At 35.6% G+C, this 13,987-nt stretch overlaps 1 protein-coding gene and 1 pseudogene across 25 annotated transcripts in view; one reads left to right on the top strand and one right to left on the bottom strand.

Moving 5' to 3' along the window:
* The window catches only part of BAZ2B (bromodomain adjacent to zinc finger domain 2B), a 391,511-nt gene that overhangs the window by 169,648 nt on the left and 207,876 nt on the right, over positions 1–13,987 (top strand). The window lies entirely within an intron of this gene.
* LOC121471229 lies at positions 5,598–6,868 on the bottom strand (annotated as a pseudogene).

The following is a 13,987-nucleotide window of genomic DNA, read 5'->3' as shown; positions in this document are numbered from 1 at the left end:
ATGAAATGAGATTATAAAGTAATAGCTAAAAGAGCAGAATATTGTGGCTGGGTGAGAGGGGATATTATAGATTATTTCAGAGCCGAAGTTGTAATGAGTTTTTGTATATTATATAATATACATCTTATTTTTTTTCCCCAGAAATTTTTAGAACACAAGAGAATTCAAATTTTTCCCATGTTATAATCCACAGAAATGTTTTGATCTTCTAATTGATCTCTCATCATCCTGGTCATCATTAATTCCCTTAAAGTCTGTATGTTCGCAGTTTAATCTTATTAAAGCATTGCTCTCTTTCACTTCTCTACTGAAGATGTTTAGTGATGTGCCATTTCCACCAAGGTCAAATCTAGATATTCTAACTTGGTATTCAAGCTCCCTCCTCAATTTGGCTATAAAACATTTCCCAGACAAATATTCTATCATTCAAGAAGAATCCTACACTTTACCCAATGTGGACTATATACTCTATGTTAAATATTCATTTTGGCTCCATACTTATCTTCATGTCATTCCCTTTCCCTAGACTATTCTTTTTTTTAAATATTTTATTTATTTATTCATGAGAGACACAGAGAGAGAGTCAGAGACACAGGCAGAGGAAGAAGCAGGGTCCATGCAGGGAGCCAGACGTTGGACTCGATCCCGGGTCTCCAGGATCACACTCTGAGCCAAAGGCAGGCGCTACACTGCTGAGCCACCTGGGCTGCCGTCTTTTTTTTTTTTTTTAAGATTTTATTTTTAATCAGTCTCTGTGCCCAACATGGGACTTGAACTCACAACCTTGAGATGAAGAGTTAAATGCTCTACAAGCTAAGCCATCCAGATGCCCCTCTCTAAAATATCATTTTTCCATTTCAGGCTTTTAGTTTTTTCTGATGAACTCAGACTTCTCTAGTACCTTGTCTACAGATAATCATTTCTTTGAGACCTTCCCTAATCATCCTAATTGAAAGTAATTCTCGGGACACCTGGGTGGCTGAGTGGTTGAACACCTGCCTTCAGCCTGAGGCGTGATCCTGGAGTCCCGGGATCGAGTCCCACATCGGGCTCCCTGCATGGAGCCTGCTTCTCCCTCTGCCTGTGTCTCTGCCTCTCTCTCTCTCTCTCTCTCTCTCTCTGTCTGTCTCTCATGAATAAATAAATAAAATCCAGAAAAAATAATTTAAAAAAAATAATTCTTCCTAGAAATTTGGTAATGCTTAATTTTTATTATTACTATGTTACTGATAATATCTATTCTCTTTTATTTTACATATTTTAATACATATTTTCCAACTGTGCTCAGCAAATGAGTATTCAGCCATGTTTGATGGTAATCGTAAATACTCCAGAAGGAGCTAAATTAGTTAGCATCTTTAGTTTTCCTACATTAAAATTGAAATAAGGATATTAATGCAAGAATATCCAGAATTGAACATAGGAAGCAGGGTTGATGGGAAAGAATGTAGGTTTTAGAACCAGAGAGGGTTTGGGGCACCTGGGTGGCTCAGTCAGCCATCTGACTCTTGATTTTGGTTCAGGTCATGGTCTCAGGGTTATGAGACCCGGCCTGGCATCAGGCTCCATGCTCAGTGAGGAGTCTGCTTGAGATTCCTTTTCTCTCTCTCTCTTTCTCTCTCTCCCCCTCTCCTCCTCACTCTCTCTAAAATAAATAAATAAATAAACAAACAAACAAATAAATCTTAAAAAAAGAAAAACTAGAGAGAGTTCAAGTATTGATGCCACTAAGTATGTGACCTTCCACAAGTCACCCTCTTTGTGCCTCAGTATCTTCACCTGTAAAATGATGTATTACATACGCTTCAAAGGATTGCTATGCAAGATTTACAAATAATGTTTATTAATTTCTTCCCTCTTACTTAACTTTACATATGGCTCCTTTACACATACATGAAGGGTCATGAAATCAGCTGTAAAGACTTAATATCCAAATTTACCTTACATATTGTGGCCCTTTTGTTTGTAAGTTTCAATAAATGAATTTATATTCTCTATAATACATTTATTTATGATAACTTAATTGACATATGAATTCCAGCAAGTAGATGTGATTAGATCTTTTGATATGATATACTTTTATTTAGGGAAAGAGTCAGGCCTTACTAGAACATTATCATCTTAAAAGGCCAGAATGAACTTTAGAATGGTTCAGGTTGTGCTACATTCCCCCTTATACAACAGATGAGAAAACCATGGTCAAGAGAGTTTGAAGGGAGGTAATATGTGTAATGGCTAAGAACATGAACTGAGGTCAGAAAAACAGTTGTTTAAGTTTGTGCTCTGGTACTTATAGCTCTTGTGATCTTGAGTCAATCACATAGTCTAAGATCCATTTTTTTCCTCTCTAAAGCAGAGATAATATATGTCTAGGAGTGTTGTGAATATTAAGTGATATCATGCTTATAAAGCATAGCACAGAGGCTGATACATATTAAATTCTTTTGACCCCTAGTTGTATCATCACCTGTAAAGTTACTTTTCTGAAGTCATGTAGTGTGAGATCTTGGCCTATCCCTGATTTTGTTTTATTCTACCAGATTTTAATATTGTTTTGTGATCACATTTACTTTTTTTAAAAAAGATTTTATGTATGTATTTGAAAAACAGAAAGCTCACACACAAAATGGGGAGGCAGAGGCAGAGGGGGAAGCAGATTCTTGACCTTGGGATCATGACCCGAGCTGTAGGCAGACACTTAACTGACTGAGCCACCAAGGCACCCATGATCACATCTACTTGACTAAAAATCTCTAAACAGCATTTATAGGAAGTATAATAAAATAACTCATAGATTTTTTTTCCTTCTCAAATCTTTCCAGATTCTCTTCTTTGAGAATATTCATGCAATTTCACTTACATGCAGTTTCGTTAATATGTAATTTCATTAATATATTAGCTATATTTTTAAATATTCTGATTTAACCTTTTACTACATATTTTAATAATCTGTGACAAAGTAAATTAAATGGCCTTTTCTGGTTTTGTTTTGTTTTAGTTTTGTTTTTTGTTTTTAACGAGAGAGAAAGAGCACTCACACCTGTGTGTGAGCAGAGTAGGCGGGCAGAGGGAGATGGAAAGAGAGTCTTAAGCAGACTCTACACCCCAGTATGGAGCCTGATATGGGCCCATCTTATGACACTGAGATCAGGACTTGAGCTGAAATCAAGAATTGGATGCTTAACCAACTGAGCCACCCAGGTGCCCTAAGCCTTTTCTGTTTTTATTAATATTCCTTTTTTCCCTTTGTAATTTTATTATAAGTATTACTTAAATTTTGTAGAGACTAATCTCCACCAACAGAAATATTTCACTTAAAAATTGAAATTTGGAAGGAACTATTACACAGTTTTACAATGTACACACTACTAGAAATATTGTTGTAGATAGCAAAAATGTCAGTTACCTACTACAGATAAGATATAACCAAGTGTCATAGTGACTGGTAGTTGTTCCCTAATGTTGGTTGTCCCCCTCTACTAATCTTTTCCCAGCATTTCAATACCTGGAATGAGAATATTTCCCAGCTTCCCTTGCATCTAGATGTGGTCATAAGACTAAGGTTTGGCCAAAGATAAATAAGCAAAAGTACTCTGTACAACTTGTAGAGAGTAGTCTTAAAGGAAGGGTTGCATTCGCTCTTTTTTCTCCCTTCCTCCTTGGTGATTGAAATATGGACATGATAATTGGAAATAAGTGGAAATCCCAAACCAAGAATGGACAATGCAAAAAGAGAGAAAGTCTCTAACATCTTCAGATGTTACCCTGTCTGTGTCTATACTGGTGTCTCCATCTGAACTTCCTTGACATGACAGGGATAGACTTATTTTTTGTAAGCCACTGGTTTCAGATTTTCTGTCACTCATGGCTAAAACTAATCCTGACACACTAAAATAACTTGACAAAGAAAGTTTATTACATTGTTAAAATGTCTTTGGTTTGTTTACATTTCATTTATTTTTATTGAATTCTGCTGTCACTTTTTATAGCTTAGATTTTAGGAGAAAAATAGAAAAGGGACTAATTCACTGTGTCTAGGGGAGGACACTAAGGAAAGCTTTACAGAGAAGGATGACATCTGGACTAGATTTTTTTTAAAGATTTTATTTTATTTTATTTTTTAAGATTTTATGTATTTATTCATGAGAGACACAGAAAGAGAGGCAGAGACATAGACAGCGGGAGAAGCAGGGTCCCTGCAGGGACCCTGGGATCATGACCTGAGCCAAAGGCAGATGCTCAACCACTGAGCCACCCAAGTTGGGCTGGATTTCTGAGGTATGAAATAGAAGAAAACACTAATACTGAAAGATATATTTACTCCTTTGTGTGAAATATATATGCAGCATTATTTACAATAGCCAAAATATGGAAGCAACCTAAGCATCCATCAATAGATGAAGGGTAGGGAAACTGTGGTAAATATATGTGTATGTATGTACACATACACACACACACACACACACACACAGGAATATTATGTACCCATAAAAATAATGAGATAATACCATTTGTGACAACATGGATGGAACTAGAGTATAATGCTAAGTTGAAATAAGTCAGGCTGCGAAAGATAAATGCCATATGATTTCACTCGTGTAAAACACTCATGTCAAAAAATAAAACATGAATAAACAAAGAAAAAGCAGAATCAAACCTATAAATACAGAGAACAAACTGACGGTTGCCAGAGGGGAGGAAGGTGGAGGGATAGGCAAAATGTGTGAAGAGAGTGGGAAATATACACTTCCAGTTATGGAATGAATAAGTCACAGGAATAAAAGGCACAGCATAAGGAATGTAGCCAATGATCTTATGATAGCGTTGTATGGTGACAGACGGTAGCTATACTTGTGGTGAGCATAACATAATGTATAAACTTGTTGAATCACTATGTTGTACACCTAAAACTAATGTAATATTTTGTGTCAGCTATGCTCAAATAACATTTTTTTTTAAAGGAAGAGAATCCAGAAAGAGGAAATGGGTTTTATGGATTTGGAAAAAATGTATGTGAGGGACATGCAAATATTTTGATCTAATACTGTTGAAATATAAAAGTTGAGAAAGTAAATGAACCTAAAGTTTAGATTTTGTAGGAGTTTACATACCAAGAATTTTGAAAAGTGCTAAATACCTAGCAAAGAGTTCTTTTAATATTTTATTTTTTCTTCATTTTTATTTTTATTTTTTCAAGGTTTTTCTATTATATAAATGTTGAGAAAGGAAGAACAAAACTAACATTTATTTATTCACTGTTTTTTAAGATGATAGGTGTTTTCTATTTGAGCCTTTATTATTACAGTTACAGATGACTAAACAGAGTCAGAAAGATCAAGGGTCTTTCCCAGTGTTTTTTTTTTTTAAAGTTTCCTTTTATTAAAAAAAATTAAAAAAAAATAGTTTCCTTTTATTAACCATCTATAACACTTCCATCCAGATCACTACAGCTTAAAATAGATCACTACCATTTTGCAGCTATTTAGTAGCCAAAAGCAATGGATAAGATCCATACAACAGTTCTGAAAAGTTCGCACTGTCAGTTCAGAACATCTGCTTCACTGAGTCTGATTATTTAAAAAGAATGATAAGAAATCAAACATCACAAATATGTTTTTATTTGTCACCATTAAATGTCTGAATTTTAAACAGATTCTTGGACTGGTGGTTCATATCCATCAGCTCGTTCAACTTTAGCACCGGTCTCATCCCCCGTAGCTTTTCCAGAATTACTACCTTCACCATAAAGCTCCATGAGTTTTTCCAATTCATACTTGGGCTTCTTCAGCATTTTTACTTTTCTAACAAAAACATCATGGAGTGAATAAATAGACTGACAAGCATTTTCTATATCTTTTCCGATGCTGTCTGGAATCAATTTATTGACCACTTCTTTCAAGTCATTTGTCTGCACCTCTTGGGTCATGATTTCCATCATCTTTTTCCGGATTTGGCGGACCTGTTGGTGCTGAGCGTTAAGAGGTCTTCCGAATCTGATTATTGCGTTTTTTAGTAAAACCAACACAAAATAGATGAAGCAAATAACCATCGGTAGTCTTTTCATCAACATGAGCTTCAATCATGGTCTGCCATTTTTTGACCATGGAGCACATTTTGTCACGGGTAAGATCCATGCCATGGAAATTAGGCAGGCAGTTTTTGCCCTGCACATCCTCAGTGATTAGCTTGAATTTCCTAAATGCAACTTCATCATTCTGCAGATCAGCAAGGCTAACTTCAAAAACGCGACCCTTGAGACAGACCATCAGACCCAATTTTGGTTCCTTGAATTCTTGTGACTAGTGTTTTTCCAATATTTCTTTTTTTTTTTTAATTTTTATTTATTTATGATAGTCACAGAGAGAGAGAGAGAGAGAGGCAGAGACACAGGCAGAGGGAGAAGCAGGCTCCATGCACCGAGAGCCCGATGTGGGATTCGATCCCGGGTCTCCAGGATCGGGCCCTGGGCCAAAGGCAGGCGCCAAACCGCTGCGCCACCCAGAGATCCCTTTCCAATATTTCTTATATTGAACATAGCTGGCGCTTTCACATCATACCAATCTTTCTTAGAAAATGGATCAACCACTTTCTTCTTGGCTCCCTTTTTGCCGCCTTTCGTAAGGCGCTTGTTCTTGCCGACCACCATGGCGCTGCTCTGGGAGCCCTTTCCCAGTGTTTTCTATTGATAGTTAAATGATTATTTGTAAAGTACAGAAATCAGCCATTTCCAGAAATCTGCTACGTATTAATTGACCTTTATTTTTCTGCCTTTTGTTAATACCAGAAGCATGGGACACCTGGGTGGCTCAGTTGGTTAAGCATCTGCCTTTGGCGCAGGTCATGATGATCCCAGAGTCCTGGGATCGTCCTGCTTCTCCCTCTCCCTCTGCCTGCTGTTCCCCAGCTTGTGCACTTACATGCTCTCTCTGTCAAATAAATAAAGAAAATCTTAAAAAACAAATAGCCAAAGCAGATGTGTATATTTGGATAAAAGATCCTTCTCTGCTTAGCGCATCTCCAGCAAAAGTTGCATCATTATACCATTAATGGAGCTAAAAGCAAGCATGGTGTTCTCCATGTGACTGCAGATATAAATGGTATTGTGCTGCAGAGACCCAACTAAACTTCTTTGAACAAATGGAAGTGTACAATGTTACACATTTAGTTTAAAACTTAATTCTTACTTGAAAATTCTAAATGAGCTACTGTTTAATAAATTTGCCTGAAAAAAAGCAAAAGACAATAACTTTTTAAAAAAGATTTTATTTATTTATTCATGACAGACACATAGAGAAAGAGAGAGAGAGAGAGAGGCAGAGACACAGGCAGAGGGAGAAGAGAAGCAGGCTCCATGCAGGGAGCCCGATGTGGGACTCGATCCCAGGTCTCCAGGATCATGCCCTGGGCCGAAGGCGGCGTTAAACCGCTGGGCTGCTGGGGCTGCCTGCAAAAGACAATAACTTAACATAGTCTAGAAATAATTATAGAAGCATTAGAGAATATAAAAGAAAAACGTTTTCTACTTTGGTTTGGTGTTTTTTTGCTGTAATCAGTAGTGAGTCTAGCACCTAGACTAGATAAATGTTTTCTGAATTAAAGTGACTTGAAATTTTATTTTGTTAGTACATCATTCTCTTCTCTCACGCTTTCTAGAACACCAATGCAGACTTCTAAATGTTGTAGTCAAGGAAAAGATAAAATACAAATATAATCTGCAAAAACTGGTTCAGAGGTAAGAATAAAGTTGTTATAGGCTGAGTTATATAGAATAATGAAATTTGATTCTTCTTCTTATTTTATAAATATACAAAGGAAAAACTAAAGAGGAATGATTTTGATAAAAATGGAAAATTCTTATTGTATAGCATCAAAAGGACACCTCAATTAGCATGTCATAGATGTTAGGGCTGCCTGACTGGCTCATTCAGTTAAGAGTCTGACTCTTTGTTTTGGCTTGGGTCATGATCTCGAGTTGTGGGACTGAGCCCTCTTGTCAGTTTCCAGGGTCAGCACAGCGTCTGCTTTGAATTTTTCCCTCTCTCTCTCTGTCTCTCCTCACATGCTCTGTTTCTCTCTCAAACAAATAAAATCTTTTTTTAAAAAAAAAAGTTTAATACAAATATTCCTGATGCTGTCCTTATGTGAATGCATTTTCCATATGCATTTTAAAACCATTACATCAATAAGTATATTTCCATAATATAAGATAGTGCAAGTAAACTTTTCCACATGCAACATATGCCATCTATTTTGTGAATAGCACATCTAATGCTTACAATTTTATTCTCCAATTTACTTTTATCTCAGGAAAAAATGCTTAACTTTTATTCATAAAAATTCATGGTTTTTGTCTCTTTATTACCCCTATTACTGAATAATTTCTGGGTGTCCTTTTTTTTTCTTTTACTCTAGATCTTTCATAGTTTTAGTGTCAAACTTACAGAAATGAAATTTTAGAAAACTTACACATTTGGCAATAAACTCAAATGTCACAGTTCCCCTCAAATATTACCTCCTCCTCCTTGAAGTTAGAACTAATATCCTCATCGTTTCTGCCTTTTTAGTATTTGTTATATCTGTCATAGCAGTATTCTTCAATACTACCTTGGATCTGAGTATAGATATATTCTTTGTGGAAAGAGGGTTTCCTATAATAATTTACAAATGTTAATATAAAAGAAATTAATATGAGTATATTCTTATATCTCTTGGGATGCTTACCTTATACTCAATTACTACCATGTACTTGCAGGACTGTGATTGTGTTTAATTATGTCAGTCTAATAAGAAAAGAACAGAAATAGATTTAACGTATATGGCTCATTTGTATCAAGTGAAGGCCAGATGACATCAAGAGTGAACTAAATTAAAGCTTTGTAATAGTTTGAGTAGAAAGAAATGGTGGCAATATTAAATGTTTAGGAGACACTAGATTAGAAGATAGGCATGCCGAACTCAAATGTATTTGGAAAATAATGGGGAAGTACAATTAGTACCATATTCCATCATATTGAGTACAATGATTTCATTTTAGCAAAAACATCATATGATAATTTGAAATCTGCTAGTTTTGTGGCTTTTTTTTAGAGAGAGAGAGAGATGGAAAAAGCACACACAAGTGATAAGAAGGCAGGCAAAAGGAGAGGGAGAGAGAGAATCTTAAGCAGGCTGTATGCCTATTGTGGATCTCATGACCCAGAGATTATGACCTGAGCTAAAATCAAGAGTTGGATGATTAACTAACTGGACCGACCACCCACCCATAGTTCTATAGCTTTTATGTGCATACTTTGTGAATTTGTTTTGGTAGTATATTGAATTAGATTTAATAGCAAGAAGAGTTTATCGATAGTTACTTTTCTATGTATTTCAGTAATATAATAATTTAATTAATTTCAATCTATCCATGTGTTTATAAGACATTTTTTCTCCATTTGTAAGGATCTATATATATCTTAAGTTTTAGAAACATCCTTATAAAGCTCTTATCTGCTTTATGAGATGAGTTGTATGTTTGGCTATTTCACCTGTTAGCCTTTAAAGACCTTACTATCTAGTAAAGGCATATTATGTTTTATTCATTCTTTCAGTTCTCTTAGAGTCTGTTAGAATGCTTTGTATCCAATAGTGGCACAGCAGAAATTTATTCAATAAACTGTCCTGTGCTGGTGTGTCTCTTAGTATGATAATGTCAGGATGAACTAGAATGGGTAAGTACATAGAAAACATACAGAGAATATACACTTTAACAATTTGAAATTCATACAAGTTAGTAAATTCTTTTTTAAATTAAATATCTCCTAGGGTTTTGATCACTTATCAAGTTGTATGAATTACTTGAAATTGAAAAAGGATCTATAGGATGGTAGGAGGAAAATGAAATATTATATGGCAGGCTAGAACTGAATGTGGAGATGTAACTAGAATGCCTCAGGGAGCAAGACAGGGCATCGTTGCAAAAATGCAGTTTTATTTTTATATAGTTAGGGCAGCTTGAGCATTGGTTTCCCAAGGAAAAGGAGAAACAAGAGAGTGGAATGGAAAGGGATATGGGAAGGCACTAAAGATGCCATCTTCTTCCACTTCTGAGAAGCCTGAAGCCATGTCCCTACACAGTGTTCTCTTTAGCTTAGGTGGAATTAAAAGTGGCATAAATTTAAAATCCTCTAGAGTAGTATAGTAAGTATATCTTCTACTTTCTAATTCTGTTATGTTAGATTTTTGCATGATGTTGCCACAGCATAGAGTTTAGTTATCTTACTAACTTCTTAAATATCTTATCAATTCCTATTTAAATTGAATTACCTATTCCTAAGTTTCAAAGCCATTCAAAGTTCTCTTTGCCGTGTCTATGTAACTTTCCAACATGGAAAGTTCTTCTAGTTATAACATTCTTTTTTTTTTTTTTTTTTAAGATTCACTTATTTATTTTAGTGAGAGAGGTGAGAGTGCAGTGGGGAGGGGCAGAGGGAGATGGAGAGAGAGAATCTCAAGCAGATTGCACACTGAGCACAGAGACCAACTCAGGGCCCCGATCCTATGACCTTGAGATCATGACCTGAGCTGAAATCAAGAGTTGGGTGCTCAACCAACTAAGCCACCTAAGTGCCCCTAGGCAGAACATTTTTATGACTAGAACATATAGTGAAAATTGTGTCTGTATCTTTTTTTCCATACATCATTTCCTTTGCTTGAAGTGTTTTTACCTCTCTTGATCCAATGCCAATTCATTCTAAGAGTGATCTTATAGTCTTCTTATGATAACTGTGACCTTCATGGAGTTCCCTTTCCTCTCAACATTTTATCTTTATTTTCTATCCACAGACGTTTCTTTTACATTTTAGAATCCTTGTTTCCAGTTTTGTATGTGACAGACATTGGTACTTTCTATCCTTTAGCACTAAACTCAGCATGTCTAAACTTGAACACATTTTCTTCCAATTTCCAGAAACCTTTTCCTCTTTATATATTTCCTGTATTTGTCAATGATACCAACATCCACTTAGCCACCTAAGCCAGAAATATTAGTTATCTTTAACTACTTCCTCAAAAGTTCTCATCAGGTCTGTTATCAAATCACTGCATGCATGCAGTGCAATAATAAGAGTCGGTGTTTATGAGTGCCCACTGTGTCCCAGGTACTAATCTAAGAATTTGATATTTAGTAACTCATTCAATCTTCCTAACATTATCATTCCTGCTTTATGTAAGAAAGACATGTCTTTGCTAACAGAAGTACACACCACCACTCTGAAGCTGTCCATCCAAATGAAAACAGCAGGAAAATTATTGACTATGATCAAGACTAATTTACAAGAAATGGTAAGAATAGAGGGACATAATAAATGACACAAGGGGATAAAATTAGGAAAGTCCATACTGGGAAACTCTAAAAGACAGAAGATCTGTTTTCCTTAACTAAAAGTGTTAATGGCATGAGGCTGTGGTAGAAGCAGTTACAGATGAAAAGAGACTTCAGGGATATGTCAGCCTATTCTAATCTATATATTATATTTGAATCCAAATTCAAACAGTTTAAAAATATTATAAGACAAACATGTACACTGATTCAATATTTAATGTTAAGAAATTATTGTTAGAAATCATTGTGGCTAGGATAGTAGTGTTGGACTGTTTAAGTAAAAAGTCTAATCCTATACCTAAAGGTTTAAGCATCTATGTCAGCAACTTGAGAAAAAAACTACTTTCACAAATCACTTTTTACTTGGTCTCTGATTAAAGGCGTGACAAAACATTTAGTTCAATCTACTTATTAGACTTAAAATATAATTTGTGCTTTTACTAATGCACAATTCTACAGAAACTCAGTATTGTGTCATTTTCTCAGTATTCAGTGTTTGTTTTACAGAAATATGGGTAGTTGAAAGAAATAAAGGCTAATATTCTAGAATTTCTGTAAAAATGATGATGATGATGATGATGATAGTCAACAGTTGAGTGCTTAATTACATGCCAAGTACCCTTTTATGAATTTATTGTTTTAATTTATTTCACCATCCGAACTTCATGAGAGAGGTACTGTTATTTTCCTCATTTTATAAAAGGGAAATGAGCTATAGAGAGGTTAAACAATTCACCCAGAGTTACATTGTTATTAATCAGTGATGTTCAGGGTTAGAGCCCATTCAGTTTGAAATGGATCTTGTGTCTTCACTATACTACACTGCTCCTCTTTTTGTCGTGATGCTGTTAATGTTTATCTCATTTACTTCATTTATTTGAGAATGTCTTAATTTCTCCTTCATTTTCAAAGAATAATTTTGCCATATATAGAATCCTTTGTCAGTAATTGTTTTTCTTTTAGAATTTTAAATATGTCATCTCCCTACCTCTGGCCTCCATACTTTGTGATGAGAAATTGGCTGTTAATTTTATTGAGGATTCCTAGTAAGTGATAAGTTGCTTCTCTCCTGCTGCTTTCAAGATTCTTTTTTTTTTTTTTTTAAGATTTTATTTATTTATTCATGAGAGACACACACACACAGAGAGACAGAGACACAGGCAGAGGAAGAAGCAGGCTCCATACAGGGAGCCCGACGTGGGACTTGATCCTGGGTCCCCAGAATCACACCCTGGGCTGAAGGCGGTGCTAAACTGCTGAGCCACCTGGGCTGCCCTGCTTTCAAGATTCTATTTTTGTCTTTCAAAATCTTGACTATGTGTCTCAATGTGCTTCTCCCTGTGTTTATCCTTCCGGAGTGCAGTGATCTCTTTGAATGTGTGGATTCATGTTTCTTTCCTTAAATTTGGGAAGTTTTCAGCCATTACTTCTTCAGATATTTTTTTTCTGCCCCCTTTTCTCTTCTTTTGAGATACCTATAACATATCTGTTGACTTCTCCATACTTTTTTCTTTCTGTTCCTCAGACTAGATAATCTAAATTGACCCTTCTTCAAGTCTGTTGGTTCTTTCTTAAAGTCTGTTCAGTTTGCTTTGAACATCCCCCTCTCCAGTGGTTTTTTCATTTCACCTATTATTCTTTTTAGCTCCAGCATTTTTATTTAGTTTCTCTTCATAATTTCTATGTCCTTACTGATACTCTCATTTTGTTCATATATTTTTTTCCTGGTTTCCTTTTGTTCTTTGTCTTTGGTTTTCATTAGCACTTTGAGCATACTTAAGCCTGGAAATTTGTTGCTAATAGAACCGCCCTACAAGAAATGATAAAAGGAGTTCTTCAGGCTGAAATGAAAGGACATAGATAGTAACTAAGAGCCATATGAAGAAATTAAAAAATAAAACAACCTCTAATAAGGGTAAATATATGGGTGAATAGATAGGGTACATAGTGCTTTGAAGGAAATAAATAGAAGGTCAATGTAACTAGAGTACAGAGAAAAAGGATTATGGTTTGAGATTAACAACCAGAAGATAAAGGGCATTGTAGAATAAGTTAAGGATTTTCCCCCCCTTTACCTTAAGAGCACTGAGAAATGTTTGAAGTGTAAATTGAAGCTTGAATTGTCAACAACCCAACTTTAATTGAGGCTTAATTTGAGCAACTCACCTAAGATAATACAGTGATCAAGAGGTAGAATAAGGATTATAAACCAGGAATGTCTTTTAAAAAAAATTATTTATTCATGAGAAACATAGAGGCAGAGAGAGAGGCAGAGACACAGGCAGAGGGAGAAGCAGGCCCCACACAGGGAGCCCAATGCGTCTCCAGGATCACGCCCTGGGCTGGAGGTGGCGCTAAACCGCTGAGCCACCTGGGCTGCCCAAAACCAGGACCGTCTTGATCTAATATCTTGACTACTGCATTTCTTATAAATACAAATTTAAGTATTCAAGAAATTATAAGCTTAAAATTTCTGTGACCTGAAATTGTTCATATTATTTCAGCAGATGATATTAAAGTGCCAGCTATGTTTGAGGGATGTGATTTTACTTGTTCCAAATGCAGACATGGTCATATTATTTTTTTTAGCTCTGCTTGGTGACCTGTTGCTTCCCAATAAATGGG

This window comes from Vulpes lagopus, chromosome 11 (assembly GCF_018345385.1).
Source record: "Vulpes lagopus strain Blue_001 chromosome 11, ASM1834538v1, whole genome shotgun sequence".
NCBI classification, from domain to species: domain Eukaryota; kingdom Metazoa; phylum Chordata; class Mammalia; order Carnivora; family Canidae; genus Vulpes; species Vulpes lagopus.
Note: the sequence above shows the minus strand (reverse complement) of the source record. Positions and strands in the feature narration are given on the sequence as shown.